The sequence below is a fragment of the Camellia sinensis genome, chromosome 1 (assembly GCF_055761805.1).
Source record: "Camellia sinensis isolate YWXY chromosome 1, ASM5576180v1, whole genome shotgun sequence".
In the NCBI taxonomy this organism is placed as follows: domain Eukaryota; kingdom Viridiplantae; phylum Streptophyta; class Magnoliopsida; order Ericales; family Theaceae; genus Camellia; species Camellia sinensis.
In genome coordinates, this window is record NC_138961.1 from 193,722,517 (window position 1) to 193,748,452 (window position 25,936).

At 31.3% G+C, this 25,936-nt stretch overlaps 1 long non-coding RNA gene across 1 annotated transcript; it reads left to right on the plus strand.

Annotated features, from left to right (window-relative positions):
- The first annotated feature begins 553 nt into the window (after nt 1–553).
- On the plus strand, nt 554–2,548 carry LOC114278327 (uncharacterized). Its single transcript, XR_003634878.2, has 2 exons — nt 554–1,070; nt 2,231–2,548. It is a non-coding gene; the product is annotated as an uncharacterized LOC114278327 (long non-coding RNA).
- Nucleotides 2,549–25,936: the final 23,388 nt, after the last annotated feature.

Genomic DNA, 25,936 nt, shown 5'->3' on the forward strand with positions numbered 1-25,936 from the left:
AATTGCTAACCATTCAAAAAATATTTGTAAGGGTAGAAATGTCAATAAAATACCTTAAATATGAAAATTAGAATTTGGTAGATCAAATATCTAAATAATAGGACTTATTAGAATATAAGAATATCTTATGAACAAATTAGGATACAAACACTTGAAAAACAGTTTTCTAATAAATTTCCCATAAAAATATTTAACACTTCAATTATATATCCTGTAGCAATCATATAATCCAACAAACAAAATATAATATGTGACTATCAAATATATATAAATAAAACTATAACAACCAAATTAAAGAAAAATAAAAGAATAAACAAAGAATTCCAAGCTCTCTGAAATTTCAAGTTTTCTTCATTCATGTATAATAAACATATAAATATATGGGGTAATTATAAAAATTTTGTTAATTTAAATTTTAATATTAATATTTTAATTTATTTTTAATTTAAATCATTTGCTTAGTTTCATTAATCAAAATCAAAGAAAAAAATAGTATATATGTGATGATCGGTTTCATTGTGCGTCGTTTCACTTTTGTCCTCTTTGGGTTTGTTGTGTTCGAAAGCTTTCTTCCAAATTCCGGTCCTTGTTTATTCCGGATTGAGTGTCACTTGTTTCGGAAAATCGAAACCAGGGCCGCACGTGCGGGGAAGTGGGTCTTTTTCAGCTCGCACACTGCATAAAAGGCAGGTGCGGGAAGGGGCCACCACACGTGCGGGGATGAAGACCGCACGTGTAGGAGGACGCTTCGCACATGCGGGAGTAGGTGCCGCACGTACAGGCCTCTAGGCAATCCGAAATCTCTATTTTTTTTTCTCTCTTTGGCTGTGTGTGTATCACTTTTAGCTCATCTCTCTCTTTCTCTAAAAATCATTTCCTCTCCCTTCTCTCTACTTTTCCTACACCAAAGCTCCTAAAACATTTGATCTCTTGCAATCCATTAGGATCTTAACTCAACATTTTTCACAAATATTGGAAAGCTAAGCTAGAAATCCACTTTGTGCGGTGGAGATCGAAGTTCTACACTTTTGAATCCTAGGGTTTCATCTCATCTCTTCAACAAGGTTGAGGTAGGGACTTCTTTGAGTTATATATATATGTTTTGCAAGTTTGATGTGGGTTTTGGGTTTTCTTGGAGATATTATAAAGGTTTGATTTTGGCTCAAGAATGTAAGAATTTTGGAAAGTGGGTTTTAAAATCTCAAATCTTTCTAAGATAATCTTGAGGGTTGAAATCATTTTGGGCAAGGAAATGGTGTCTTCTTTAGGGTTTCTTTCAAGTGTTTAGAGTGTGTGTTGTTGTAAAGAAGAAGCCTAGAAATTTGGGGATTTCCTTAAATAAAAGAAGATGAGGGTTCATGGTTGATATTATATATATATATGTTATATACATTGTTGTGTGCCATGATAAGCAAAGAAAATGGAGAATTTCTTATTTTTATACAAATGCATATATATTGATGATGGGTTTCTTAACATATGAGAATTGTTGAGATTGGAAGTTGTTGTCCAAATTTTGCTATACCTTTGAAATGATTAAAATGATGAAGTGCATGAATTGTGAACATATTGTTATATATTGATAAATGGTAGCAAAATTTTTGGCTATTTGCTGGAATGGCATTGAAAAGAGAAAACGGGGATTTTGATCCTTATGGAACATTTGTTGGAGTTATGTTGAAAGTGGAGAAACATGATGTAGTATAGATAATTGTTGCATTGACTTTTCTAAAACCTTGCATGTCATGAACATTGGATTGGGAATTGGAACTTTTATTGGGAATGAAATATTGTAAAATGAAATCATGGAAATATTATAGAGTAAATACGTTGGTAAGTCCGGATAGGAGGTGTAGATGAAATTGTTTAAGTTGGCCTGAGTGTCCTGAGTGAAAGACCGAAAACACGCGCAGAGGAGGTACCACTTCCTTTCCGGTTAGCAACCGGTAAAGTGGGGTTTGGTAGTGCTAGTCATGCCTACTTGCAGACACCAACGTAGAGATTACTTGAGTTATATTTACCGCCCCCATTAATAAAATTGTAAATTTCGGAATTGTTGAGATGTCAAATTGTTGTTGAACATGGTGACTTTTTAAACAAAAAGCATGTAAATGAAACCCTCTTTTAAATGGCATTTGCATTTAATATTGAAAATCTTGCATAAATGTATATACTTTGTTAAGGATTCTCTACTGGGTTTTATGCTCAGCCCTATGGGATTTTGGTGCAGGAAAAGATGTGGTGATCCCGCCGAGTTGAGGGCGTGAACATATTTTGTGAAGAGTGATGACTCTATTTTTGTGGTGATTTATTTTGCTAGCCTAGGGCTATTAATGTATGGGTCCGAGAGACCATTTTTGTATAACCAGGCTAAGCCTTGGACCATGTAAGCCCCTAAGGGCATTTTATTTGTTTTGAAATTTGATGTTCTACATGCTATAGATTCATGTATTTTTATATCATTGAATGTATAATTCGCATATGGAATTATGTATGAACCTTATTGATATGATGTACAAATTGGAGAATTACTATTATTCTTGATGGATGTGGGTTGATGTACCTAATTTGAGTTGGGTTATTTTTTTTTTTTTGGGCGTTACAATATAGCACGCACCCACAACCCGGGTGAATTAGGGTTGGTCTATTTTAAATTTTTTAGAATTTTTTTTTAAGAGAAAGATGTTACGCAGATTGTTACCTCAAAATAATAATAATAATAATAATACAACAGCAAAAAAAAAAAACAAAACGTGTTGCAAACTTATTAGGGAATGAGCCAATTACAAGGCTCACATGGGACTGCTAAAAATTTTCAAAATTTCTATTTCATATATGTTTGTCAATAATAAAAAATAAAAAAATCTATTTATATATAAAATTTATACGAAAAAAATTTAACCATTAACTCATCCATTTAATTCTGTTATGATTCATTGCTGAAAAAAATTTCAATCTAACTAAATTTTGCTTATCAATTACTTATTTTTATGTTAGTGTCTCTACAATTCTCCATAGAGATTGACACCTCTGTTTTCTATATTATTATGTAATTAGGGATGTCAATGGATAACCTGTCCTGTGGGTATCCATGGAGATCTAACCCAAATACATGGGTTTTTCCCTCTTTTTCTTATCCATTGGGTAGGGTAAGTGATATTCTTTAAATATCCATAGGGGATGGGTACCCACTAATTTCTCCATATGTTTTTTTTTTTTTTTAAGATTCACAACCAAAACTAAATATACATTCAATCTTTTTGTTTATTTATTTATATTTTCAGGTTCACAACCAATTTTTTATTATTTTATTATTTTATTTTTTTAAGATCCACAACCAAAGCTAAATATACCTCCAATCTTTTTTTTTTTTTTTTTTTTTTTTTTTAAAAGGTTTACAACCATTTTTTTTTTTAATTTTTAAGATTCACAATCAAAGCTAAATATACATTTAATCTTTTTTCTTTTGTTTTTTTTTTAAATTTTTTTTTTAAGGTTCACAATCATTTTTTTTTTTTTTTTTTTTTTTTTTTTTTTTTTAAGATTCACAACCAAAGCTAAATATACATTCAATCTTATTTTGTTTTATTTGGCTCAACAATAAAATCAAATACACATTAATTAACATTGTCACATTATTCTTGTCAAATTTTATGCATATCTAGAATTTTTTAAATTTATTTTAAAAAATTAAGGACACTGTTTAGTGTAGGTTTCGGTTTGCTTTTCTATGTTATTTTATTTTGTTGTGTATTGTAATTTTCAGAATGGTTTGCTTGTTCTGAAATTTCAATTAACGAGTATGAATCTATTTGTTTTACGTTATCACACAATTTATACAACATACATACATATATATATATATATATATATGAATGTATTTGAAAATAAGGAAATTGTAGAGAATCAAAACAGCATGAGTCGTGATTGGTTAGAAATGATGGGTACAAAGATTTATTTGCTAGAAAAACAAAAAGGGGATACAAAGTTTTATTAAATAATTTTTTTAAATTAAAAGAATTTTTCTTAGTTATGAACAGATTTAATTAAAATCAGCTTGTTTCCCAATGTTATGCTTCATTTATTTAGATAAAAAATATTTTTTAATGAAAAATATTTTTTATAAAAAAAAATTAAAATATATTTTTTTATATTTGGTGGTGGTGGTGATGGAACGAAGATAAAAGTAAAGATTGTTACATAGTGGTGGGGTGATGGCGGCAGTGATGATGGTAGTGGCTATGGTGATGGTAGTGTGACAGTGAAAGTGAGAATAGTGGTGATGGTGTTGTGAAATTAGTAAAAATTTAATTGAAAAAACATTTTTTGTTTTTTAAAAGTAACAAACAACAAAATTCGTGCGGGACTAAAGGAAGAAGATGGAGGATGGATTGGGTGTGGTAATGCATAGATATCTTAAAATGAGTGGTTCAGATTTGTTAAAGGTATAATTAGATTTGATAAATTAAAATGAAACAGGTTCTTTCACATTTTATTTCTTCAAATAGGCTCTTATAACATTGTAATCAGGTTCTTATAACATGTAGGGGAGAGAGTGAGAGTGAGAGTGAGAGAGAGATGGTTGTAATTTTTTTTAATCTTCCACGTTCTTCCATATTTTTTTTTCAATTACTAAAACTTATTTGATTGTCTCAAAATTATATATTTGATTATTATAAAACAAACTTTTTAATTAATTAATTAATGTGTATTTGATTTTGTTGTTGAACCAAATAAAATAAAATAAGATTGAATGTATATTTAGCTTTTGTTGTGAACCTTAAAAAAATAAAAAATAAATAAAAAAATAAGTTGTTAACATTAAATATATTAAAAAAGAAAGAAAAAAGATTGAAGGTATATTTAGCTAAAACCTTTATAAAAAAAAAAAAAAAAAAAAAAAGAAGGTTGTTTACATTAAATATATTAAAAAAGAAAAAAAAAAGATTGAAGATATATTTAACTTTTGTTGTGAACCTTAAAAAAAAAAAAAAAAAAATTGTTAACATTAAATATATTAGAAAAGAAAGAAAAAAGATTGAAGATATATTTAGTTTTTGTTGTGAACCTTAAAAAAAAAAAAAAAAAAGTGGTTGTTAACATTAAATATAAAAAATAAAAATGGGGATGAAAATGGATTGGGGAAAATCCATACCCATTAAAAAATGGGGAGGGTGGTACCTATGGGGAGTGGGGAATGGGGAATGGGAAAAATTTATTTTAAGGGAATGGGGATGGGAAATTAATATCCACCCCATTGCCCCTCATTGCCATTCCTATATGTGATTAAATATAAACATACTTAGTCCTTATGTAAATCATCTTTTTTGTGTACATAGCGCACAATTGAAAAACATAAACACCGTTCATTCCATAACTTAAGTAAAAGATGAGAAGAAAGAGCAAGCTTGCAAAGTTTACCATCATAGATGTTGATAATCCTGCTGATAGTACTGATGTTGAAAAATGGTTTTATATAGGCATATTTTTTAACCCAATTTGGGTGGACCCCAAACGTCTTTTGGGGTGGGTCCGAAGAGGTGAAGTGGTGAAGACGGAACGTCAAAACCATTTATAAGTGAATGGGAAGATGACGTCGTTTTCGGGTTTAACATTAATTTTTTAGATAAAATTCTTTTGAATTTTTTCAATAAAAAAAATTATTGTGGGAATTTAATTTAATTCTAAATTTAAATTTTAGATTCCTTAAGTGGTTTCCTAAAATTTGTACCTCTTACTTTATTTATTAAACTATTCAATTTGTTTAATATATATATATATATTCAATAGTTTAATATATATATATATATATATATTCAAATAGTTTAATTCAAAAAGTTCCTACAGGTTTGAAAGGCATAACCACCACCAACGGATCCTTTTGTTTGATAGCATGTTCTTTACAACGGACAGATTCAAAATTTCAAACAAAACCTGTTCAAACATTGTCACATCTGTTCGGCAATTGTTTGCACCTGTTGGGACAGAATTTTGGTCTCTCTTTGTGCCTATTTATAGATCCACTTCCTTCAGTTCAAGAACACCCGAAAATCTGTCAAAATTTGGTCTCATTGCTGTCCAGATTTTTTCTACTTTTGTATTATTCTTCATTTATATTTTTAGGACTAATAAAAGAGAGTATTAGAACACAAGGTTTGGTTCGCCGAACAAATTGTTTGGAGTACTACTACAATTTGTGAAGATCATTGTATCCTGGGAGATAGACGCCACTCAACCGTAAGTACCATAGCGGGGCGAATCTGTCTTAAGGACAGAGTGTCTCACACTCGACTTGGTCTTTTTATTTTTGTTTGGTTCAACAAAATAATTTCTGTAAGTGTTATTTTATTTTGTTCGAATTATTTCAGTTTATTTTATTTACACAGAAGATTGTTCCAACAATCTTAAGACAGATTCGAATTATTCTGTTTACAGAATATTTCGTTTGTTTTCCTTTTTCATTCTTCGTAAATAATTTCGGAAGAAAATTATTTTCTGTGGATTTACAAAATAATATTCTGGTTGGAAAAACAAATAGTGATTATATGGTATTTGACAGATAGTAGTAATATACTGTCTCTTTTCTTTGACAACAACTAGTAGTACGATACTGGTGTCATTAACAATTCAGAATATATTTTTGTGGAATTTTGTCAGAAAACTAATTTTGGTTTTTAGAAATTATTTTATGAGTTTTCTTTAATTAAAATTCTATTTCAGTATTTTAATTTTTGAAGTATTATAGAAATTTAATTTCTTGTGTGGAATTATTTTGGTTAAATAAAATTTTATTTTATTTCCAAATTAATTGAAAAAATAAAAGTTATAGTTTTTATTTCTTTTATTTTTACAGAATTTAATTTCTTGTGTGGAATTATTTTGGTTAAATAAAATTTTATTTTATTTCCAAATTAATTGAAAAATAAAAGTTATAGTTTTTATTTCTTTTATTTTACAGAATTTAATTTTCTGTGTGGAATTAATTTGTTTAAATAAATTTTTTTTTTATTTTCAAATTAATTGAAAATAAAAGTTACATTCTTGTTTCTTTTATTTTTACAGAATTTAATTATGTGAATTTGGTTTAATTTTCTGTGTAGTGTAAATTCTAATTATAATTTTGTTTTATATATTAGAATTGATGGCTACTGAAACAAATGCCCAAATAAGTACTACTGTGGTGGCTGCAATGACGCCAACCCCCTCTCCTGTTGTAACAGTACCGGTAAATCACGGTGAAAAGCCAGAGAAGTTCTTAGGAACTGACTTTAAAAGATGGCAACAGAAAATGTTGTTCTATCTTACAACTCTGAACCTGGCTCGTTTCCTCCGTGAAGATGCTCCTATCCTGAAAGAGGATGAAACCGACCGGCAAGTGGTTACTGCGGTTGATGCCTGGAAACATGCCGATTTCCTTTGCCGGAATTACGTCTTGAACGGATTTGACAACACTTTATACAACATCTACAGTCCAATCAAGACTGCAAAGGAACTTTGGGAATCGTTGGAGAAAAAGTACAAAACGGAAGATGCCGGCTCAAGGAAATTTGTGGTTGGCAGATTCTTAGATTTTGTAATGGTTGATTCAAAAACTGTGATCAGCCAAGCTCAAGATTTCCAACTCATTCTGCATGACATTCACGCAGAAGGTATGTTTCTCAGTGAATCATTTCAAGTTGCAGCCTTAATTGAAAAATTACCAAAAGGCTGGAAGGAATTCAAGAACTACCTCAAACATAAGCGCAAAGAAATTTCTATGGACGAGTTAATTGTGCGTTTGAGGATTGAGGAGGACAACCGCAATTCTGAAAAGCGGGCTGGTAAGCTTCCTATGGAGTCTAAGGCAAATGTGGTGGAACATGCTTCAAAAACCAAGAAACGAAAGTTTTCTAGAGAAAGCTCATCATAAGGCTCTAAAGGGGGGGGGGGTGGGGGAAATAAAAAGTACAAGTTTAATGGCAAATGTTACATCTGTGACAAAGAGGGACATCGGGCCAAAGATTGCCGTAGCAAAGGCAAAAACAAAAGGAGAACTAGCAAGAAGCCTGCTCAAGCCCACATGACTGAAGTGGACAATATTTCCAATGGTGTCGATGACATCAATCTTTCTGCAGTTGTTTCCGAGGCAAATCTAGTCGGAAATCCTAAAGAATGGTGGGTAGACACTGGTGCTACTCGCCATATTTGTGCCGACAAAAAGATGTTCACATCTTATTCTTCAGTGGACAATGGTGAACAACTCTTTATGGGCAACTCTTCAACTTCCAAAGTTGAAGGACAAGGAAAGATTGTACTCAAGATGACATCTGGAAAGGAACTCACTCTCAACAATGTGCTGCATGTACCGGACATTCGCAAGAATCTTGTTTCCGGGTCTTTGTTGAGTAAGAATGGGTTTAGGCTAGTATTTGAGAGTGATAAATTTGTACTTACTAAGAATGGGATGTATGGAGGAAAATGTTACATGTCTGATGGCCTTTTCAAGTTAAATGTAATGACCGTTGTACCCTCAGTTATTAATAATACTACATCTTCTTCTTACTTGCTTGAGTCTTCAAATTTATGGCATGGTAGACTAGGACATGTTAATTATGGATCTTTGCGTAGATTAATTAATATGGAATGTTTACCTAAATTTGACATTGATTCAAATCATAAATGTGAAATTTGTGTTGAGGCAAAATTATCTAGAACTCCTTTTCATTCAATTGAAAGAAGTACGGAACCACTTGAATTAATTCATAGTGACATTTGTGATTTTAAATCAATTCAAACCAGAGGTGGAAAAAAGTATGTAATCACTTTTATAGATGACTATACTAGATATAGTTATATTTATTTAATTCGAACCAAGGATGAAGCTTTGGAAACTTTCATTCAATATAAGAATGAAGTAGAAAATCAACTTGGTAAGAAAATCAAGAAACTTAGAAGTGATAGAGGTGGTGAATATGAATCACCTTTTGGTGAGTTTTGTAAAGAACATGGAATAATTCATCAAACCACTGCTCCTTACTCACCTCAGCAAAATGGAATTGCTGAAAGGAAAAATAGGACTTTAAAAGAAATGATGAATGCCATGTTAATAAGTTTTGGATTACCTCAGAACTTGTGGGGGGAAGCAATACTTTCTGCTAATTATATACTTAATAAAGTATCCCGAAAGAAAGTGAATCAAACACCTTACGAATTGTGGCATGGAAGAGTACCATCCTACAAATACTTAAAAGTGTGGGGGTGTTTGGCTAAAGTGGCTATTCCTAGTCCTAAAAAGACTAAGATAGGTCCTAAGACCATTGATTGCATTTTCATTGGTTATGCCAAGAATAGTAGTGCATATCGGTTTTTGATTCATAAATCAGAACATTCCGAAATGCATGTAAATACTATTATTGAATCTCGAAATGCATCTTTCTTTGAACATGTATTTCCAAAGAAGACTGGACAAGAGACTAGTACTAATAAAAGATCTTTTGATGCTATTACTAGTCAGGATCAAGAACATGATCAAGAACAAGAGTTAGATCAAAATGAGGAAGAGGAACTTAGGCGTAGTAAACGTGCTAGAATCTCAAAATCTTTTGGTCCAGATTTTCTAACATATTTGTTAGAAAATGAGCCTTTAACTTTTAAAGAGGCTATGTCCAGTCCTGAAGCTCCTTTATGGAAAGAAGCTGTCAACAGTGAAGTTGAATCCATCTTGCAAAATCACACTTGGGAATTAGTGGACTTGCCACCAGGTTGTAAACCTCTTGGGTACAAGTGGATTTTCAAAAGGAAAATGAAAGCGGATGGATCAATTGACAAATACAAGGCAAGACTTGTAGTCAAAGGATTTAGACAAAAAGAAGGTCTTGATTACTTTGACACGTACTCACCGGTTACTAGAATAACATCCATTAGAATGCTAATTGCCATTGCATCTTTATACAATCTAGAAATTCATCAAATGGATGTTAAAACCGCTTTCTTAAATGGTGAGTTAAATGAAGAAATTTACATGGAACAACCAGAAGGGTTTTCTGTTTCAGGGAAAGAAAAGAAAGTGTGTAAATTGGTTAAATCATTATATGGTTTAAAACAAGCCCCAAAGCAATGGCATGAGAAATTTGACAAGGCGATGATGTCAAATGGATTTAAAATTAATGAGTGTGACAAATGTGTTTATATTACAAACACAGATAAAGGTTATGTCATTGTATGTCTTTATGTAGATGATATGCTCATCATAGGTAGTAATAATGATATGATTAAAACTACCAAGAAAATGTTGAATAAACATTTTGACATGAAGGACATGGGCATTGCTGATGTAATTCTTAGTATGAAAATTACCAAAACATCAGAAGGATATGCTTTGTCACAATCTCATTACATTGAGAAAATACTTGACAAATTCAGATGATGATCATCTTGCTAGAACTCCTGCAGATGTTAATTTGTATCTTTCTAAAAATGTACAGGAAAGTATTTCTCAATTAGAGTATGCCCAAATTATTGGAAGCTTAATGTACTTGATGAACTGCACTCGCCCAGATATAGCTTATGCAGTAAGTAAATTAAGTAGATATACGAGTAATCCGGGAGTAGAACACTGGAAAGCAATTATAAGGGTTCTAAGATATCTCCGATTTACTCGTAACATTGGGCTGAATTATACTAGATATCCAGCAGTACTTGAAGGATACTGTGATGCAAATTGGATATCGGATACAAGAGACTCGAAGTCCACCAGTGGGTATGTCTTTACTCTTGGTGGGGCGGCTGTATCTTGGAAATCTTCCAAACAGACTTGCATTGCTAGGTCTACTATGGAATCAGAATTCATAGCTTTAGACAAAGCTGGGGAAGAGGCAGAATGGCTTCGCCACTTCCTTGAAGATATTCCAATTTGGCCAAAACCGGTGCCTGCTATATGCATACATTGCGATAGTCAATCAGCAATAGGTAGAGCACAGAGTCAAATGTATAACGGTAAGTCTCGACACATTCGTCGTCGACATAATACCGTAAGACAACTACTCTCTAATGGAATTATTTCCATAGAATATGTTAAGTCTAAAGACAACATAACGGATCCACTAACCAAAGGGTTAGCAAGAGAGTTAGTTGAAAATTCATCGAGGGGAATGGGACTTAAGCCTATTAAATAAGAGTTACCACAACGGCAACCCAACTTAGTTGACTAGAGATCCCAAGATCTAGGTTCAAAGGGACAACTGAGTTGTGATTGACTCAGAAGGGTCACTGTGGAGTCCAACTCCTACCCATTTCTATGATGAAATAAGTGATGTCTGCAGCGATTTAGGTTAAGTAATACTTTTAATGATTCTTATATCTAGGTAAACCTAGTGGAGTATGGCAGGATACTCTTCATAAGCATCACCTATGTGAGTGTGAACTAGGTCGGTTCTATAAGATTTGTGAAGGGCTACAAGTCTTTAGAGCACTCATGAAAACCAGGTTGTTCAGGGCCAAAATGAACACAATAGTGAGAACTAAACTGTGTCTGGAGATATACTGTGTGAGTTCTATTGTTTTGGTTTACACAAACGGCTGAACAGTTCAAGACATCATGTTCACTGGTTAGCTAGTAAATCCGATAGTTTCTCACAAGGGAAATGTCACGACCCAAACCCGGCCCTATGGGTTTAGCACCGTAACCGGCCAGTAATCCGAGATTACCGAAGGCCTGCTTAACAGTAATACAGTAAAACAGAGTACAGGGCCTGGCGGAAGCCAATACAGTAATTAAACAATGTCCAATGAGCTGTGACAGTCTGTATGCCAAAAAGATTTTTCATGCATTCATACATATACAAACAGTACAGCCTATACAAAATTTATAGTCACACAGTACAGGGACCTAATCCCTTGATAACAGTACAGTTAGCAACTGACAGTCTATACAGTAATCCAAACAGTATGGAGACAGACGGGGGAAAACAAACAAAACACCCCAAAGCCATAGCATGGCAACTCGGAACCTCGCAGTGAGGCACAAAGGCTGGCTTGACAAAACTGGAGTCTAACCCACGCTCCTAGCTCCGATCTGGTGGCTGAGCACCTACATATATATATAAACAGTGAGCTAAAGCCCAGTGAATAACATAATGCGTAAAGAGGTTTAGAATGAATTTCCTTACGGTAATGAAAACAGTTCAATTCAATCAGTATGTCAATTGTTCAGTACAGTAAACAGTCATATGTGGTACATCCATTAGCATAACAGTAACAGTAGGTCTTAAAAGACCGAACCGTAATGATGGCCATCCGTCAGTAAACAGTAGTGGCTCCACGAGGGAACCGACAGAGATCTCTGTAACAGTAACAGTAACAGTAAACAGTAGGTACTAAGGATGTCACAGTACAGTTCAGAAATAAAGGACATACATTCATTCAGTAATACCAGTTCAGTAAACAGTTCAGTTCAGTATTCAAAAGATATCAGTTGAACATATCTTTACACAATTGTTACTCACAGAGTTTGGGCTACGGTATGCTAGAGCGTGTCTCCCCAGTCGCCAACCCTACATAGTTCACAGGTTGAACACACTAAGCTACACAGTTGGGAAATATCATAACTTAATCCCTAATTTGCCTTGGTGTGTTCTACAACGATATCCTCATCAAGATGTCTTAAACTAGGCCTAAGAATGCCTAGGATGGGATGAGGATGCAAAAATACACTTAGAAAACATTTTGCAAACTTTGCTGAAAATAGGAGCCTCGCTCGAGCGAGACTTTCTTCGCTCGAGCGGAAGTCCAAAATCAAAGGCTTCGCTCGAGCGAGGAATCCTTCGCTCGAGCGGTCTGTCGAAACAGTAAAAATACTGGATGCTGTGATTTTGCGCGCGATGGTCGCTCGGTGGTCGCTCGAGCGGAGCCCTGGACAAAGGTGCTCGCTCGAGCGGGGAATCCTTCGCTCGAGCGAGGAAGCCAAATCTGGAATTTCCAGATTTGCCTCCCAAGCTCAAACCAAGCATTCTACCACTCCAAACTCGACCTCTTGGGCCCAAATTCTGGAAAACATAACTAAATTCAATGTATAACAAGTTTCAAAGCTCAATTTATGAATTCAAGCCCCAAAGGTGAGTCAATTAAAACCATATTCAAACCCAATTTCAAACCATTTTCCAAGAACAATATGAACATGCAACATGCATGATCTTAAATCATTTTCAAAGCTTTAATGCTGTTTCAAAAGAGCTTAAACCTTCAAAAACAAGATTAACTCATGGGGTACCACAAAATTATGAACATGCATGCACCATTATACCATGAATTCAACTCAAAACTCATTAATTCAAACATGCATGCATGAAATGAGCTTCAATTCACCATTAATGACCCAAATCATGACTTAGCTCTACAATCTAACCTGGACCATGCAACAATCAACTCAAAACATGAACAAGAAGACAATGGAGCTACCTTTAGTCTTGTAGTTCAAGAAGGGAGCTCAAATATGCAATCTCCTTAACAATTTCTTCAATTTCCAAACAATTCTACAAGTGAACTCAAGACTCTCACTTCCTCTCTCTCTAAATTCGGCTAGAACAAGAAGAAATGGCTGATGAAATGTTTTGATAAAGCATACACAAGGCTTCAAATATGAGTAAACAAAGGCCTCACTAGATGGCAAAAGTGTAATTACGTCAAACTCTTTAATTAGCTTATTTTAATCTAATTTAATCATACCCAATCAGTTTTCAGGTAAATACACCATAAAATCACATTAATTACGAGGGTCATGGAACATCAATCGGTTTCTAATTCGGCCGCCGATAAGGCCTTCAATTAGCAGTTTAAACATATAAGCATGAACAGATAATCATACAGTCAAACAGATAGAATGCAATTTAACTAACATATACTCAATCAATTCGGTTTCCAATTTCAGTCAGTCAGTTCAGTACTTTAATCAGTTCAATTATCAGTCATAATCAATTCAGTTTAACGATAATCGATGGTTATCGGTAATCAATCAGTCATAAGTCGGTAAACAGTATGAGGGTTGTTACAGGAAGGTTCAAAGCCAAAAGCTACCTATCCTTTGCAGAATATTTTCAATTTCTGTACTCTCTGATTAGATCATGTTGTTACATTTTTTCTCCGTCAACTTCCATTCATGTGGGGGATTGTTGGAAAATGGTTTTATATAGGCATATTTTTTAACCCAATTTGGGTGGACCCCAAACGTCTTTTGGGGTGGGTCCGAAGAGGTGAAGTGGTGAAGACGGAACGTCAAAACCATTTATAAGTGAATGGGAAGATGACGTCATTTTCGGGTTTAACATTAATTTTTTAGATAAAATTCTTTTGAATTTTTTCAATAAAAAAATTATTGTGGGAATTTAATTTAATTCTAAATTTAAATTTTAGATTCCTTAAGTGGTTTCCTAAAATTTGTACCTCTTACTTTATTTATTAAACTATTCAATTTGTTTAATATATATATTCAATAGTTTAATATATATATATATATATATATATATATTCAAATAGTTTAATTCAAAAAGTTCTTACAGGTTTGAAAGGCATAACCACCACCAACGGATCCTTTTGTTTGATAGCATGTTCTTTACAACGGACAGATTCAAAATTTCAAACAAAACCTGTTCAAACATTGTCACATCTGTTCGGCAATTGTTTGCACCTATTGGGACAGAATTTTGGTCTCTCTTTGTGCCTATTTATAGATCCACTTCCTTCAGTTCAAGAACACCCGAAAATCTGTCAAAATTTGGTCTCATTGCTGTCCAGATTTTTCTACTTTTGTATTATTCTTCATTTATATTTTTAGGACTAATAAAAGAGAGTATTAGAACACAAGGTTTGGTTCGCCGAACAAATTGTTTGGAGTACTACTACAATTTGTGAAGATCATTGTATCCTGGGAGATAGACGCCACTCAACCGTAAGTACCATAGCGGGGCGAATCTGTCTTAAGGACAGAGTGTCTCACACTCGACTTGGTCTTTTTATTTTTGTTTGGTTCAACAAAAAAATTTCTGTAAGTGTTATTTTATTTTGTTCGAATTATTTCAGTTTATTTTATTTACACAGAAGATTGTTCTAACAACTGAAACTATGAAAGAGACGATCAATGATGACTCATCTCAATTGCAAGGTTAAAAAAAAAATCATTGTATTTGAAAATTCTTTCAACTTACAAATCAATAGCAATTCATCAAATCTCAAATTGTTTTGTAGGAGTAATGCAAGAAAATGAAATAAATTCAAAAGGTTTTATCCTCGTCAATGAACTTCGACCTTTTGATAAGGACTGGACAATAAAAGCAATTCTTCTCAGAAGATGGATCATTGAACATTATAGCCCTTCAAAAGGATTAGGAACAATGTGAAAAATTATGTTAATAGACGAACATGTATATCATTTAATGATTTATACAAATAGAACTTTTTTCTCCTTCATTTGATATTTTTAATTTCTAATTTCTAATATCAGTTCTAATTTAATGCACTTATTCCATTTCATCATTTTATAATAAGGGCACAAAAATAAAGCAGTGGCATTCAATGAAGTCATTGATATACTTGGAGAGTCATTTCAAAAGGACAGTACATATTTCATTTCCAATAGACCTGTTAAACCTGTGAACCAAAGATTTGCAAGTGTCCACAAAAAAATTGAAATATCACTCTCTATTCAAACACAAGTACAAGATGTCAAAATGACGATCAAGTTGGACATGCTTACATATGACTTCGTCTCATTTTCTCAAATCAAACAACATGTACAAAACAATAATATTATTGGTACGTCTTCAACATTTTCTTATGTACATGAACAAAAAAACTCTTACATAATTATTATATATAACTTAGTATCAAATAATAGTAAACCTTAAATTAATTTTTACTGTTATGTTAGATGTATTTGGCTTAGTACACAATGTTAAGCCTCTTTCATTTGTTACCAGAATAGGAGCAATTGGTAAATTATCAAAGAAGAATATCTATTTGATAGATTCAATGTATGAAGTATAGTAACTCTTAAGTTACAAAAGAAAAATTACCAAAAACTTAAAAATACTAAAATTTTATATTTTCCATTGTCACAACTCTCAAACTATTGTTCTTACATTATGGGGGGATGTAGCCCAAAATGATGAGGGGATGTAGCCTAAAAACAAGGAGCAATTCTAGAAGATATAGTTAAAAAAAAAAAGACTTGTAGTTGCAATGTCCAAAGTATAAGTGTCAACATATGCAAGTACATTTAAACACTTAAAATAATATTATATATAACATCATTATTATTGCCGCCTCACAATTTCCATTTCAGACAGGTGTAATATCTATATCCACAATCTCAGCAACTACAATTCAAATAAACTCGACAACACCTGAAACTACAACACCTGAAACTGATAATATTAGGGAATGGTATATTAAAAAACATATTAATTCTATTGCTATATTTATAGTTTTTATACAATAAGAAAATTAACAAATATTATATGTAGTTGTAATAAAAAAAACAATTGAAAGCAAGTCAGGTACAATGTCATGGGCAACAAGTAAGCAAAGTTTCGAACCAGTGAAAATAGAAGATTTTATAGAACATTCATTACTTGATTTTCAAGTATGTAATTTATCATCCTAACAATAATTGTAATAATTCCAAATATCATATATATTTTTTTTTACTTCACCAAATTAAATTAATATTAATACACCATGACTATAAATATCCAAATAGAGTACACATTGTTTTTTCAAAACGACAATCATTTGTATAGACAATCTAGACCAACCTTGGTATATTGCTTGCAAAGTACGCAGTAAGAAAGTTTATCAAACTGAACAAGGAGTAGAATGTAGTAAATGTAAAAACTCAAATTCAGAGTATCATCTAAGGTATGTGATAATTCTACATAATAACACAAACTAATGTTTTGCATTTGTTAAATAACAAAATTATAACCTCGTAATTTATTTACATTTGTTACATCAAATATTAGATATTAGATGAAGCTTACAGTGGGAGATGAAGAAAGACAACTATATGTCACATTATTTGAAGCGATTGAGAAAATTATTAGATGTCCAGCAACTGAATTCATAGCATCCAAAAAAGCATGTTTACCAAATGCATAAACAATGTCACATTAGTAACATATATACATAGTAAAGGAAATAATTTAATTTAAAACTACACTATTGTTATTGTTGTTGCAGGAAGGTAAGAATAACAAATTTTATAAAGCGCTAAAACTTGCTTCTGAACATACATACATATTTATCACAAAGCTAGACAAGATGAATGATAAGGATTGCATATCTGGGAAGCAAAAGAAATACAAAATGACGAAGATCAATATAAAATGCAAAATAGAAATACAACAAATTTTCAAAGTTTAATCTCAAAGATGATCAAATTAGAGAAGGAATGAATTTTGTAAAAATACTTTTGTCTTTCAATTTCCTTTACTTAATTTATTTCAAAATAATAATAAACATATTACAATATTAGTTAAATGTTTTATTTCTTCAACTTAAATAATAATATTACAATGTTAGTTGGGTGCTTTATTTATTCATCTTTTAATTACAAAATGATTTCTAGATACATACACATAACAAAAGTGAAACAACATAGTGAATTATATATTTAATAGTAATAAATCCAACCATGTGATATGGACCACAATTATCTTGTGTGATTGTTTCAATTTACTTTCTAAATTTTAATTTTTAAACATAAATATAAATGCCGCCCCCCCCATATGTAGGAGTTGATGTATTATTTTCTTGAATTGACAAAAAAACTCCACATATAAAGGCATGGATTCTGATTGGACTTCTAATCCGACCTATGAAATTTCAACCAACCATACTATCTAGTTTGCAATATGTGATGTCGCTCATTCATTCTCTCCTTAATTATTTTTCTTTCTCCCTCTTTTCTTTTGGCTCAGTTTGATTAGATAAATAATACAGGGAAATAAAAGAATAAGAAAAAGAGAAAAAAAAATTATTTGTTTTTGTTTAAACAGAAAGCCCTAGAAAATAATAAAAACTAAAGTTTCCTATACAACTCAAAGTAGCTTGTTAGTTAGGCTAACAATTTCTTGCAAAATATAAAGGGAAATTTATTTTTCTGACAAATCTTGATAAGGTTTATTTTATTTTACTTTTTATCCATATTTCTCTCTATAATTCCCTATTATGAAGTGATTATATTTTTTTTCCCATAATTTTCTTGCAAAACTTTTCATCTATTTAAATGCATGCAAGAAAATAAATTTTCGTTTCTTTTTCTTGTCTTTTCCTTCACTTTCTACTATTTTCATTTTGTATTATTTGTTTCTTTCTAAATAAACAGAGCCTTAAATAAATGCTAACCACCCTTTAACGATGATGATTAATATTGATATCTATTAAAAAATTATTTAAAAAATATATAATTTGTTAAAATAATAATTTTTTTTTACATTATATAATTTTTGAAGAATTTCATATCCGAGTAAACCTTAAAAAATAATTATAAATTGATAGTAAATTTTATTAATATTAATAATTCAAATTATAATTTTTTTCTATACATATGTAATAATCTTCTCAAATTAATAGTAAATTTTATTAATATTAATAATTCCAATTATAATTCAAGTTAATTTTTTCTATATTAACTTCTTAGGAAAAATTACAAATGCAGCTTAAGAGGCTTGTTTAAAATATCAATTACCTCTTATGATTTGAAAAATTATAAATATTTTATTGTCAGAATGTTTATTTAAAATAATTAACTAAACAAATAAAATTTATAACTATTCTTCTATACATGATAAAATTATCTGAATTATTAATTAAAATAAATATATAACATCATTAAAAAATGTTAATTGATTTCATGATTTATTTATAAAAATGATTCATTTGTTATGAAATTAGAAATATTAAGGGATGAGATGTAATTTTTAAAACTGCATAGACGAATTGTATTTAAAACAAATCTTAAGAGATGTATTTATAATTTACTCAATTTTTTAAAGAATGCTCATTGAACTATTGTACTTAATAATAAGACAAATGCTAATAAGTGCCCTATGGCCATTGTTTAATGTTGAAAAGTATATAAAAAGTTTGTTTGAAATATGTAAAAATATAAAAAATTATATTGATTTCAATAAAAATGTATTAAATTTAAGGGTGAATTACACTAACGGTTCATATAGTTTAACGCTTGTGTCACTTTGATATCAGGCTTTTCAATTGTGACACATTTGATCATAAATTTTGAATTTTGTTTCAAATAAGGACAATTGAAGATATTATTGCTTAATTTTAAGGGCAAAATCATCAATTTGATAAAATATAAACTAATTTAAAAAAAATAAATGTCAAAAAAGTATTTTTGAATTTTTAAAAATTATTTCTACCCATTAGAGATAAAACTATGTAAAATTGATAAATCTTTTAGACATTTATTTATTTAACTTTTTTACCCAATTAATTTTTATTATGTGTTTGGATGATGATTATGTAATGGGTGGTTGTTTTTATTTTTATTAAATTAGTTTCTATTTTTTCAAAAGTCAAATATGATGACAACTTTGATATTATTATTAAATCAATCCATTAAATTACAAATCCAAAACTAAAAACATTTTATATATATTAAATATATCGATTACACATTAAAATCTTAACAATCACCCATTACATGATCATCATCCAAACACAAAATAAAAATTAAATTGGTAAAATAAATAAACAAATATCTAAAAGATTTATCAATTTTACATAATTTTATCTTTGGTGAGTAGAAATAATTTTTAAAAATTAAAAAATATTTGTTTGATATTTATTTTTGTCAAATTAGTTAATATTTTATCAAATTAACGATTTTGCCCTTGAAATTAAGTAATGGTATCTTCAATTGTCCTTATTTGGAATAAGATTCAAAATGCAGGGTCAAATGTGTCATAATTGAAAAGTTAGGGACTAAAATGACACGATCCCCAAACTATAGGGAATTAGTGTAATTTGTCCTAAATTTAATGAAAAGTGTCTTATGTTATTGAAATATTTTATTTTTGCTTGTATCCTAGACACAATTAGCAGTCTCTGTAGTTTGGGACTTGTGTTACTTTGATCCCTGACTTTTCAATTGTGATACATTTGACCTTAAATCTTGAATCTTATTATAAATAGGGACAATAAAAAATGTTTCTTTTGCAAACAATCTATTTCAAGGGCAAGGTCGTAATTCAACTTATTTTGTGTTGTTAACTTGTATATTGTTTGAAATGTAATGACTATTTTTTTAATAAATAATACTGACACTTTCTTGATTATAAAGTTCTGTTTGGTTTTCTTTTCAGAATCTATTTTCAGAATTTTTTTTTCTAAGAAACTAAAAATACATCATTTTTATATAATTTTATATTTTGGGAGGATAGAAATAATTTTTTTTAAATTAATTTTTTTGATAATTTTTTTATTTAAAATTAGTTTCTATTTTTTCAAATGTCAAATATAGAGACAACTTTGATATCATTATTGAATCAATCCATTAAATTAAAAAATTCAAAACTAAAAGTATTTCATATATTAAACATATTAATTACACATTATATGCCTAATGACCATTAATTACATGATAGCCATCAAAATATATCTATTAACAACAAAAATGACCATCTATTACATGATAAACATAATAAAAAAAAATCAATAAAAATAGTCACCCATTACATGATCATCAGTCAAACACATATTAAAAATTAAATTGATAAAAAAAATGTAAAATATTTTTTTTATATGATTTTATCTTTGGTAGGTAAAAATATTTTTTAAAAATTTAAAAATAATTTTTTTGATATTTATTTTTATCAAACTAGTTTATATTTTATCAAATTAATGACTTTTCTCTTGAAATTGAGTATTTTATGTTTGCAAAGGAAACAATATTTTCAATTATCTTTATTTAAATGAGATTTAAATTTTAAAATTAGCTATATCACAATTAAAAAAATCAAAGATTAAAATGACAGAATTTCTAAATACAAGCACTATCAATAATCCCAGCTGTACAAGGCCTCCCTATTAATTAAAAAACCTGGTGTGAATGGTGTGAGTGGTATGACTGGGGGGCGCTGTATTAATATTACTAGCGCCCCCTCCCCCGCCGCTAATCTAGGTCGTCCATTGTTGTACTTGTGGACACGTGTATGGATAGGGTTAAAAGGAAGTCACACCCGGGCTTAGGTGCTAGTGGTGTAAGTACTTTTGATTCCTTTGCCGGATAGTACGATACACTTTTCCCAGAACCTCCTAATAACAAATTTCTTCGCTTCTCCGGTAAACCCACAGACATAGTCCGTGTCAGAATTGGAATAGCCTTGGTTGGAGCACAATGCCAAACATCAACATTATCATTAATATATTTTTTAGATAACACGACAATAGATGAGCCCCTCATCTGCGAATCTTCTGGCATATCACTCGTAAAATACTTCAAATACCTCTTCATTTTACAATACGTAATACCCCTTTTAATGTTCGAATTTTCAAGTCGATACTTCACCACCCATGGCACCTATTTTATCACTTATGACGAAAAACAATACGTGGTGAACCACAACTTCGTTTTTAGCATCTTGTCCCAATTGAACATTCCTAATTAATTTTATACTCTTAACCACAATCTGGTTTGATTGACAGTCACATCTCTTATTACCCAACTCAATACTATTTAGCAATCTCGCCACATCTTTATTATCAAATTTAACGTCCCTTAATTGTTCATCGTACAGTTGTAACTTCCTTACTCCCCTCTTTGTTTTTTTAATATATCGAGGAATATTCTGTACGTACCATCTGCATACATACCTCCTTAAAGGTGCACGACCACGGTAATTACGCTTATATTCACTCCCCGCTGGTGTCCTTAACCTTTGATACACAAAGGGAGTCTGATAGTGGCTGCTCATTACTCCTTTCATTTTTAATAAAACACTCCAAATCTTTTATCTTACAAATTTTGCAGATTCTTTTACCTCTGCTAACCCTTCTGTTCAGACACCCTAACTTTGATATTTTTTTCCTCTGCTCCTCATACACCGGAACAAACTTTGCTGGAGCTGACCGCCGACTCTCTCCCCAAAGTCCTATTTGCCACGTCAAAAAACGATCTACACACATTTGAGTGAACTGCCGTAATTCTCGGGATACTTTTCTCACGAGTACAATATTGTATACCAATACAATCAATAGCTATCCCTAATCTAATCGAGTTGTCTTCTCTCCAAACGAAGAGACGACAATTTTGACATAACTCGTATTGTATAAAATTTCGACTTACAAAAAAAATATTATTTTTTGCCATTTTTTTACTTTTCATTTAAAAAAGGAAATAAATTAAAGGAGCTAGTATATAGGGTCTCTCTTGTTTGTAATGATCCCTCGAAAATGTTTTTAATTGGGGGTATTTTATGACGTAATCGGTGGGACATCTTTCTTTGCAGAGTGCAAAGATTTGTTCCTCTGTTTCTTCTTTTACAAGTATTCCCTGCTAGAGTTCATCTCTGTTCTTCAAGGGACTTTTCCGCTTCAATGAAAATTCTCTCCATTCTACGAAGTCTTCGCCTTTCTGTATATACTGTCGACTTGCTGTTGGAGAATGGAGTTTTTCTATATTTGGATGATAGATCCTCCCGTTGGTTCTAGTGAGATCAAAAAATCTCAGGTTGGAGGTTTGAATCTTCTTCGTGCATTGAACCATGACATGAAGGTGAGGGTTTCCATCTTCGTGGAGCTCTCTTGCGACAAGTATGTAGTATGGCTGACATGCTAGTTAGAGAAGGGATTGGAGGAGTTCCAAGAATTGTTCTTTTGGACAAGGGCATTGTGGGTAGGTGAGGAAAACATTCTTGGTATAGAAACGGAAAGAGAGTTGGCGAGGCATTTTGTAGTAGTAAACAGTAAACTCACACCAACCGTACAAGGCCACCATATTAGTTAAAAAACCTAGTGTGAGTGGTGTGATTGAGGAGGCGTTGTATTAATATTACCACCGCGCACCCCCCTCCGGCCTCTAATCTGGGTTGTCCATTGTTGTACTTGTGGACACATGTATGGATGGAGTTAAAAAGAAGTCACACCCGGGCCCAGGTGTGAATGGTGTGAGTACTTTTGATTCTTTTGCCGGATAGTGCGATACACGTGTCGTGTTTCAGGTGGTTTGAGTGGTTGTAAAGTAAAGATTCTTGTAGAATTATTGACATAAAGCAAATGTGGGAAAATGATTATGTTTTCGAATTATTTTAAATAAGAAATCTTCGTCTTTATACGCGGGCCACTTTGGCTATTTATTTGGTACTAGAAAGCATTTGATGGCAGAGAAGAATATACTTTTGCAGTGGGATAGCTATTGTGGTGAAGTTGTTTTCTAGTACATTATTTCTCCTCTCCTTTTCTGTCTTTCTCTTTTGTTGTTTGTATTGGTATACAATGTTGTACTCCTTAGAAGAGTATCTTGAGAATTACTGGCAGTTCACTCAAATGTGTGCAGATCATTTTTTGACGTGGCAAATAGGACTTTGGGAAGAGAGCCGGCGGTCAACTCTTGCGAAGTTTGTTCCGGTATACGAGGAGCAGTGGGAAAAAACATCAAAGCTTAGGTATCTAAACAGAAGGGTTAGCAGAGAGGTAAAAGAATTTGAAGAATTTGTAGGATAAAAGATTTGGAGAATTTTATTAAAAATGAAAGGAGTAATGAGCAGCTAGTATTAGATTCCCCTTGCGTACCGAAGGTTAAGGATACTGGCTATGAGTGGATATAAGCGTAGTTACCGTGGCCATGCGCCTTTTAAGGCAGCGTATGTACGCTGACGGTACGTACAGAATATTCCCTGATATATTACGAAGACTAAGATGGGAGTAAGGAAGTTACAACTGAACGATGAATAATTAAGGGACGTTAAATTTGATAATAAAGGTGTGACGAGATTCCTGAATGGTATTGAGTTGGGTAATAAGAGATGTGAGCGTCAATCAGACAAGATCATGGTTAAGGGTACAAAATTAATTGGGAATGTTCAATTGAGACAAGATGCAAAAGACGAAACTGTGGTCCACCACGTATTGTTTTTGGTCATAAGTGATAATAGTTTGTCAGATTCCGTCTCCACACCTGACAATATATTTATTAGAGTTGGTGAGGGTAATCCTGAGACCTGAATTGTTGATCCTGACCAATCTAACTGGTTTTGGATGCTAAAGAAAATGATATTCAAGTTCGTTGGTGGTAAGGACAAAAAGTACGTTCGATACGAGGTGTATTTTATTTTCTTTGTGGATTGTCAATGCGAGTTAGTCTATTATGAGAATAGTTATTGTTTAATTAATGACAAACAGGTGTTATGGATGGTGAAGTATCGACTTGTAATGTTCAGGTGAATGGAGGTGGACGATATAAGAACTGGTGTTGTTGAAGGTGTTTCAGCAAGTGATTTCAGTTGTATTGAACTTACTTTGCCTAATTTATTTTCTCAGTTGAGGTTGAGATACAAACAAAAGAGTATTAAAGTTGATAAAATATTGATAAAATATTCCCCCATTTGCGCACCCAATGCCAGTGGGTTGGTCAGAGTAAATGTGTATGATCGAAGGTTAGATAGTAATGACACTCTACAGGCGTAATTTATGGTTTGCGTGGTTGTAAAGTAAAGATTCTTGCAAAATGATTGACATAAAGCAAAAGTAAAAAAATGATTATGTTTTTGAATTATTTTAAATGGGAAATCTTCGTTCTTATACACTGGCCGCTTTGACTATTTATTTGGTATTAAAAAATATTTGATGACAGAAAGAAATATGTTTTCACAATGTGATAGCTATTATGGTGAAATTATTTTTTGATACATCGTTTCGTTCCTTTTTTTTTTTTTTTTTTTTTTTTTTTTTTTTTTTTTTTTTTTTTGTAAAATAGTGCATTAGCTAAGATTTCCGTACAAATCATATCATGTTTGCCATTGAACTGTAGTAATAATAATTTAGTGCATTAGTGGACCATAGTGCGTTAACTCTCTCTCTCTCTCTCTCTCCCCGTCTGTATCTGTCAACGGACCATGATGGCACATGCATGTTCACATGAAGAAGAAAAATGTGGTGACAATTTATGGTGTATATATTTTTTTTGGAATAAATGAGTAGATCTGTTAGTTAATTGTATAAATATTTTTTTTATGTTTTTTATTTTTTTGTTGATAAATTACAAATGTTTTCTTAAGGTTGTTTAAAATATAATTCATTTCTGTAATTTGAAAAATTACATTTCACCCATTGAAATTATTAATTTCATAATAAATGACATTTTTTGTTAATAAATTATCAATTCAATTAATAATTTTAATGATATCATAAATTTATTTTAATTAATAATTTAGATAATTTTATCATTGTAAAAGTGAGCAGTTAAGAATTTCATTTTTCAGTTGATTCTATTAAATAAAAAATTTTGACGAACAAATATTTATAATTTTATAAATCACATAAAATAATTCATATTTTAAACAAATCTCAAAAAAATATATTTATAATTTAACCTTTTATTTTTCCCACCATGCATATTCACAGACACACCAATTAATTGATTAATTGAAGACCATGCAAAACCAAATCAAACCAATCGCAGCTGCCTCTTAATAACCAATACTTTATTATTCATTAAGATTTGCATTTTTTGTTTATTTTTATTAAGAAATTTAGTCAAAATTCTTCCATTGGACCCTTATTTGGTAAAAAGAACAGTCTAATTTATTTTTTTTCATAACCCCTCTAAAGAGAAAACATATAATTGAACAAGGACAAAGTAAATTTTTTTTCCCTTTCTTAGACAATATTATCAGAGTAACATGTTACTATCAAACAGAGTAATATGTTACTGTGAAACAAAGTA